Genomic DNA, 9,350 nt, shown 5'->3' with positions numbered 1-9,350 from the left:
AATCAGGCCAGTGGGGGGGCAGTTGGGGGCGAGCAGGCTGGCAGTCAGGTGAGTGGTTAGGAGCCAGCAGTCCCAGATTGTGAGAGGGATGTCCCAGATTGGAGAGGGTGCAGGCCGGGCTGAGGTACAAACACCCCCCCACCCCCACGCGAATTTCATGCACTGGGCCACTAGTCCACTAATAAAGAGAATTTGAAACCTATTTAAGCATTTGAACATTAATTTCAATGTAATTACTCAAATTATGTCCCATACAAAATTTAATCTGCAATTAAAAAGTCAGTCTAGCTCTTTTGAACACTTCAACCGTCTTAAGTAGCAAACATACACAAAATAATTACAAAATCTATTGTTATTCTTATATTTAAACTTATCCTATATAATAAAGAGCTAATATGCTAATTAACCAAACAGCAGAACGACTGTCCAGACGACCTTCCAGATGAAGCCAGGGCTGCAAGGGCCAAGCCCCTTGCACGAATTTCGTGAATCGGGCCTCTAGTGCTAAAATATAATCGCAGCTTTTAAACTTCACTTTCTTTGTTATTCCTATAATGTTTTCTATTTCTCTACAGCTATAATTAGACTTGTTCTTTTCAATAGTTGCATTACTACATCCTCTGATACTTTTCTGAGCCTGCAATAATGTCTCTAGACCAAAAGCAAAATATTTCATGAAATGGTTTTCCAAACAACTGGTTTTTAGTCAGAGTTTGGGATCTGTTTGTTTTTCTGACAGTGATTCAACTTAAGTAGCAGGCCACCAAGTTAGCACTTATTTTGGAGTTAAACTTCATTTGTTGTAAAAATATGACATTTTAGCCCCGGTGGTATGGTTCAGTGGTTGAGCATTAACCTATGAACCAGGAGGTCACATTTTAATTCCCTGTCAGGGCATATGCCCGGGTTTTGGGCTGGATCCCTGTGTGGGGTGTGCAGGAGGCAGCCAATCAATGATTCTCTCTCATGATTGATGTTTATATCTCTCTCTCCCTCTGCCTTCCTCTCTGAAATCAATAAAAATATTTTTTTAAATAAACATAGAACATTTTAAATTCTCACCTTTCACATAGGTTTTGGATTTTTATAACCTAAAATCTTCATTACAAGTGATACATTTTAAATCTCACTTAGCCAACATTTCATTATGCATTATCCTATGAAGATATATTGATATAATGTGTTAGTACTATTTTGAATTACATATGCATTGTTGCATTATTTAAATTTAGGGCCACTTAGAAATTCTATGTCCTAGTAAAGAGGAATCAAAGTTTTGTATTTAGTTCCCTTTTTAAGATAGTTAGCTAAATCATCATTTTAAAACACAGTAATATTGTACACTTTTTCTCTTTCTACTTTCTTATTGTATATGATCATCCTGCTTTTGGTTCTACTTTTTCTGAACTATTTGGCTTACAGTTCCCAATATTTTCCTTTCTTTACTTATACAGCTAACAAAAACTTCTCTATGCTTTATAAACACACAGGTATTTTCAAAGAGGAAAAATTCATTTAGATATATCAACACACTTAATAAAATGATTAACTTATTATAAAACATTTAAAAAATAGAATCTACTGAGACGGTCCCTTGGAGGCTGAGACGGCCCCTGTGAGGCTGCGATGGCCCCTGTGAGGCTGAGACGGTCCCTGTGAGGCCGAACACAGGGACACGTTGTGGATGGAAATAGCTACATTTTCCATGTGTATGACTTGGCAACAAAAAGCGTACACCTATGGATGAGGACAGTGGGGGAGGGGTGGTAAGGGCAGAGGGTGGGGTGGAAACTGGGTGGAGGGGAGCTATGGGGGGAAAAAGGGGGAACAACTGTAATAATCTGAACAATAACGATTTATTTTAAAAAAATAAAATAAAATAAAATAAAAAATAGAATCTATTATATTTCTGCTTTCAGATTACAACTACCTATGTCTGTAAACTTTTCTAAGTATAATTATGAACATGCCATGTAAAATGTTCCTTAGTTTTAATTTATTATTATTATTATTAATGCTCAGAGCATCACAATTTGCCCACAAAAAAGCCCATTCAAGCTGACTTCCATGTACTTTGTCTTAAATGTTTCCTTATTGGCTGATAACAACTTAATTTTTGCTTCTTCAAAACATGAAATCACCTAAATTCCCAAGATCCCTGATTCTTTTTCTCATCCATTAAAAAGCCTTTCATGGCTTCCTTTTGAACTTAAACAACCAAAGCTATCTCATTATCTGGCCTCTGACCATGTCTGCATGTTCATTTTCCATCACGCTCCCCACTATCTGTAATTTCCTCTCAGACTGGCCTCCTTTGAGATCTCAAATGCACTATGATGGGTATTTGATCATAATTTCCATTCTTGAGAATTTTGTTTTTTTTAGTTTAGTGGAAGAAAACATTGCAATACACAACAACCAAAACACAATATCTTTTAAGTATCACTGCCACCTAGCGGAGCACATGGAACATTGTTAACCTGCAATAACCATTGTGTTTTTAAAGTGAGAGCAGATTGGGATGCTAAGCCAAATAAAGAAATTCATGTATAAATTAAAAGTATTATTGCAACAGGCTGGCTGACATGACTCAGTGATTGAGTATCAACCTATGGACCAGGTCAAGGTTTGATTCTCATGTATAAATTAAAAGTATTATTGCAACAGGCTGGCCGATGTGGCTCAGTGATTGAGTATTAATTAACCTATGGACCAGGTCAAGGTTTGATTCTGGTTAGGTCATATGCCCGGGTTGTGGCTCAAGTCCCAGAGTGGGGTGTGCAGGAGGCAGCTGATCAATGATTCTCTGTCATCATCGATGTTTCTTCTCTCTCTCTCTCTCTCTCTCTCTCTCTCTCCCTTCCTCTCTGAAATGAATTTTAAAAAATATATTATTGCAGCAGTGTTCCAATAAAACAAATATTAGTTATATAGGTCAAAAAATACAGAAGCATGAAATTATGGGAGATGACTGCAGTGTGACGTGAACACTGCTCAATAAAGACACTGAAAAAGATGAATTTAAGAAAATCTTTTCATGGACACCTACCATGCATGTGTTGCAGTCTCTGCCTCAGGGTTACTTAATGAGCATGTCTACCCTTGATTATTATTAACTTTAAATATGCAAATATCTATCAACAAATAATGACTTCCTACAATATCTAAGAATAAATAGCTAATGTACAGAATTTTAACATTTAATAAATCACTCAAGTAGAAAGATATGATTCATGTTTGTCCTAGGCCCCCCCTTCCCAACACCACTCACAGCTAATGACAGCATGTGTTTTTATTCTCTTCGATATTATCTTATGACTGCTGTAACTACAAGAGCAAAAATAATGACAATTCAGATTTTTATGTGCAAAGAGTTTCTAGAAGATCTCCAAAGTCATAAAAGGCAAGATATTTCTGTCAGAACTTCCACTGGGAAGGCCATCTGCTGATGTAGGAAATAAGCCCAGCACACGGTCTCCACTTGCATTACTGTGAAGGATGGTCAGAAGAGAACAATTGGAAGAATGGTGATAAGGAACCATACATTACTACATAAGACATACACACAATTCCCTGGCATTAGAATAGACCTTCCTAAATAATGAAAGGCTTATAAGTAGCAAATATACATTGACTCTATGTCAAATAAAGCAAGATGATCTTTCCTGTATTTTCTAATATAATTAACTAGAGGCACAGTGCATGGATTCATGCACAGGTAGGGTCTGGCTGATGGGGGGAAGGGACCACGGGAGGGTTCCAGGGTGTGTCTGGCCCATCTCGCTCAGTCCCAATCGGCCAGACCCCAGCAGCAAGCTAACCTACCAGTCAGAGCATCTGCCCCCTTGTGGTCAGTGCATGTCATAATGACTGGTCGAACTGTCGACTGTCTGCCTTCTGGTGGTCAGTGCATGTCATAGCGAGCGGTTGAGTGGCATTAGCATATCATTAGCATATTAAGATTTGATTGGTTGGACGACCAGAGACTTAACATATTAGGTTTTTATTATAAGGGATTCACAGGCCCAGGAAGAGATGATGACTTGTTGCTCTAGATGTTGGACTCAGCCTCAGAAGTCATGAGGCACATTATGAGAATTGCTTCTTTTTTTTTTTTTTTTACCAGTAAAAAGACTTACAAGTAGTGTTTGTGAATATCAGATGCAAGAATAAATACTTTGACTTGGAATAAATAAAAATATTCTAGAAGCAGTGAAAGTCTGTGACTGACTACCTTCAAGAAAAAAATGAGTTATATTTCCCTGAAGGTGTTCAAACACAATAGATAACCACTTGGCAGGGAAGTTATAGAGAGAAGATTATAAATTAACTAGTGCCCCAGTGCATGGATTTGTGCACATTAAAAGGAAATTAATTAGAATTTAATTAATTCTGGGCAGCAGGGCGGGACTGGGCGAGACAGGCCAGACACTCCCTGGAGCCAACCTCCCACGATCCCTCCCTGGCCAGCCACAGCTGGGGCACTGCTGCTCAAAGGGTGTCTGAGGAATGAGCAGTCCCTCCAGCAGGTGGGGTCCCTCAGCCTGGACTTCGGAGATCGGGCCAAAACTGGCTCTCAAACATCCCTCAAAGGGTCCTGGATTGCGAGAGGGTAGTTCTTGGGTGACACACCCCAGAATTAGGCTCCCTCCTCTCTGATTCCGGAGTGCACCACCCAAGAACCGCTGCTGCCAAGTCACTGCAGCTTGGCAGCTCCTGTGTTGAGCATCTGCCCCCTGGTGGTAAGTGTGCATCACAGCTGCCGGTCATAGAGTCTGCCCTCTGGTGGTCATTACGCATCACAGCTACCGGTCAGACAGTTGGATGGTCAGATGTTCACTTAGCCTTTTCTATATATAGAAAAGATTGGTTTGTTAAACCTGTAAAGATCCTGTTCAAACCTATGATTTTAGGATTTTGTGAAAATAGATGCTTAATAAAATCATATTTCCTGTCAGAAGTTGTGGATTGTATTTTCTTCCTTTTGTCATGAGACTTCACTTCTGTGAAAATATCCCCCTCCATCATTATTGGAAATGAAAGAAATATATTGAGATAAGATATGGGAAAAGGAGAACCGTTATTGTTCAAGAAAAAAATCACTACAATTTCTACATCCCTACAATATGTGGAATTAGTTGTCAATAAAAGCCATATTTGAGTAAATGTTCTTCCTTTTTTATGAGAATTCCTTTGAAAACCCTCCTTTGGTGAAGTTTATGTTGGAATTCCTCACCATTTGTGATCTTCTGTAAGCTTGGGGGATGCTGCTGTACCAATAACGGACGGAGAAATTGTTTAAATTGCAGGGAGCAAAACTATAAGACATTAAGACAAAAGATTATTATCTTGAAGAGGCTCTCCTACTGTGACTGGAAAAGTATTAAAAGAGCAGGTCAGAATACACGAAAGCAGAGCTGTAAGGGAAAAGGTCAGCTGAGAAGCTGCAATTTGGCTGCCCAAGAGATATAAGACGCTATTATTTTGAAGCCACAAATCACAAGGGTTTCCTGTTTGTCTTGTGTTATTTGTAACCTTAAACCATCTTGTTTTGTAATGCACCACATTCTCTGTATACTGTACTGCCAGATTAGAAGAACACAATTTGTAGCTACAGAGACAATAAATCCAGAATGATCCTGATTTCTCCACCCTGTTTTTCCTAAGTCCATTCCTACTAATTCAGTGTGAATTCCCTCTCAGGTGAGATGAGAGACCCATTGAAATTTTATTTTTCTCTTGTTAATCTGTCTCTGTTCTTTTGATAATTAGCCCAGCCAGAAGAACTTTGAAAACAGGAGGACAAGTATTAATATTTTCTGTACCCCCACACAAGGCAATGACATGATGTAATGTAGTCACTGTGTTGTTCCTTATGAGCAATGTGTTATGTGAAGGGAAGCAAAGTTGTGCCACCCTGAAGCTGCATTTTTGTGCTTCTTTGTCCAATCTGCCCTCCCAACCAAGTATCAGAATGAATGGGGTCAAATCTGCCTTTTAACAAACTCTCCAGATGAATCCTGTGCTCAGGAAATCTCGAGAGCCACTGCCAATAATCCACACAAACTTGAATCATTTGCTGAGCAGCAAGGTAAATGTAGCTAGTTTTTTTGTTTTATTTTGTTTTATCATTTTGAATATCTAGTACTTACCCCAGTTTTCTATACACAGTAGTTGCCTAATTAATATTTCTTGAATAAAAATGAACTCTACAAGTTTCCTTGTTATTTAGCTTTGAAGTACCTGTTGCATACTTGACACCTAAAGTATACATTGCCTCACTTCTCTGTTCGTTTCATCGTAATAAACACCCTGAGAGTCTTCAAATGAAATCAGAGCTACCACTCCTCTGCTTGCACTTCTCACCACTGCAAGACAGTTTTCTTCCCATTCACCCAAAGAAATGTCTTCTTTTTTAATGCTCACTTCTCTTCTAAGATCTCCCTGGTAAAAGCCACCAGTGTATTTGCTTTGTGTTGCTTTCATTCACAACAAAAGCAAACTGCTACTACGTGAGGCCATAAAATGTATACAAATTAGGAAAGAAGGTGTAAAACTCATTTTCAGTGCAATTCAGATGAACAGACATTTGCTTAATGTAATCCAGCGTGACATAATAGGGAACAAAGGAGTATAATTGAGCAGGAAAGTGGACAGTTCATTCTAACTGGGCTGGAATATGAGCAACTGTACAAGGACGTGCCATTTACCCTAATTACCAAGAGAAAAATGGGAATGGAAAAAGCATATGAGGCCAAATAAAACTCATGATGGGAGCCTGTAATGGGTGAAACACCTGCATTGAGCATAGAGGTTTCAAAGGGCCCGATAACCACTCAGAATACTGGATTATCTCGGGGATTTTTGTGTAAAATATCTGGGTTCTACTTTGAGATTCTGACAAACACGTGGCAGATAAAAATCTAAGAAGGAAAATCTGAAAACAACCAGTTCCACCCTATTGGTTTCTGATAACCATCTCTTCACATCATGAGTCAGTGCCCACATGCTTATAATGAATTCAGTGTCAGGTTCAACTTGTTTTAAGAATCAGGTTCAATTTGGGTCTCCTCTTGGTCTTACTGCTACTGTAACAGACTATTTTAAATAATTAACATAATACTTGCATGAAAGCATTGTGCCTACCATTTTTAAATGCCTATGAGAACACATATACCCGCTTTTGTATCCAGAAAAATATTCATTATACTCAATTATTAGTAGTAGTAATTATTCATAGCCTATTAAGATAATGTAAAGATAGCTCAGCTAAAACTAAGGATCAGAGCTACATCACTGTCAGAGTGGAGTCAGGAAGCCAGGATTCAAACCCAACTCCAACTATTTAATTGAATAATCTTACTAAGCTCTGCTTTCATCCTCTATAAAATTATGCTAATGGTATTAGCTTATAGGACTGTTGGAATAGGATTGTTGGAATCATAAAATGAGAAAATATATGTGTACTAGAGGCTGGGTGCATGAAATTTGTACATGGGGGGTATCCCTCAGCCTGGCCTGCACCCTCTCCAATCTGGGACCCCTCAGGGGATGTCTGACTGCCGGTCAGACATCCTCTCACAATTCGGGACTGCTGGGTCCTAACTACTCACCTGCCTGATTGCCCCTAACCGATTCTGCCTGCCAGCCTGATCGCCCCCTAACTGCTCCCCTGCCAGCCTGATTGATGCCTAACTGCACCTCTGCCAGCACAATCTCCCCCAACTGCCCTCCCCTGCCAGCCTGATCACCCCCAACTGCCCTCCCCTGCTGGCCCAATCACCCCCAACTGCCCTCCCTTGCAGGCCCAGTTGCCCCCAACTGCCCTCCCCTGCTGGCCTGATTGCTCCCAACTGCCCTCCCTTGCCAACCTGATCGCCCACAATTGTCCTCCCCTGCCGGCCATCTTGTGGTGACCATCTTATGGTGTCATCTTGTGGTGTCATCTTGTGATGATGTCACATGAGGGCGTGACACCACCTAGGCTTTTATTATATAGGATTAGTCAGAGTCCCGCAAGGAAAACAGAAATCTCTCTGAGTATTAAAGCAGAAGGAATTTAACTCAGAGAATTGATGAAGAAGGTACAAAGATGATGCTAAGAAACCACCCAGGAATCAATAAGAAAACAGAGTTTAACAATACCACAAAGCCTCTACTACTTCCTACGCTAGGGATAAAAGAAGGAGGTGGTTCCTTGGAGTCAGGATCACTCGCAGAAGCTAGAACCACAGAAGCTTTGTCCAAAGAGACATAGGAATATACAAAAAATGCAGCTGTTGCTGGGTAGGAAAACTAAGGTAGAGCAGAATTAAAATTACCCTTTCTCCCATCGTCCAATTTCCCATTGACAAAACCCACTTGAACTTTGGAGCCTGCTTTTACTGAATACATATCATGTACCTTCTCGAATTCTCCACTGAGCTTCATATGTCACTTGCTTTTACATTGTTGTCCCTGCAATGATCACTTACAGGCGAAGCCGAGTGTTTCCACCGTCTGAAGTCTACAAATGAACTGTGTAGCTCAGAACGCCATTTCCAGACCCTGAGAAGCACGACATTGGAGGGTGTGAGAGCTGGATTCACCAGCAGCTGTGCGTGCCGGACCTGCAGGTATGTTTTCATTTCGGATGAACTATAACCAATGGGAAGCGAGATGAAAGCGGCACACACATTTCCTCTCCACTCCTCCCTTCCAGGTACTGTTCACAACTACAGTGTTTCTGTGCAGCCACCTTCCTATAGTCAAGTGACCAGCTTTGTTTTTTCATGGAGCAGCGGCCAGCCCAGGTGTGCATCACCTGGAATTGGCTTCCCATCCTCCCCCACTGAACTTCCCTTTTTCCTCATTTTTGCTGCCCTGTCAAGCATTGAGAGCACTTAGGTTTCACCTGCAGCTTTGTTTGGTTAAGACCCTGGGAAATGCAGCCTGAAGGGGTTGGCTCCCCTTCAAGGCAAAGCTGGATGCAGGGGGGGCGGGGAAGAGATCTGAGCACAAACAGGCTGAGAGGCATATGCTCCCTCAACGCCCATAGCCATCCTTGCGTTCATATTTAAGTCTATGTAACCACTTCATGCCTCACCTAATATGAGGCACTATCTGCTATACCAAGAAAGAGGCTCTCTCCCTCTTCCCGCTTTCGCCCCAAGGACAGATGCTGCAGGGGAGCAAAACTTACTACCTCAAAATAGGTCTCTTTTTCAGGCTGATGATTTTTGAGAAACAGAAAACTCAGGAAGTATTTCATTCTCCTCCCCTTCACTGACTAAAATAATAGATAGAGGGCCTGTTCCAGGAAGAGAGCTATTATTAGAATAACTGCAAAGGACATAGGCTGGATGTGGTGG

The sequence above is a fragment of the Myotis brandtii genome, unplaced genomic scaffold, assembly GCF_000412655.1.
Source record: "Myotis brandtii unplaced genomic scaffold, ASM41265v1 scaffold237, whole genome shotgun sequence".
NCBI lineage: Eukaryota > Metazoa > Chordata > Mammalia > Chiroptera > Vespertilionidae > Myotis > Myotis brandtii.
The sequence above is the reverse complement of the archived record's forward strand: the minus strand, read 5'-3'. Positions refer to the sequence as shown.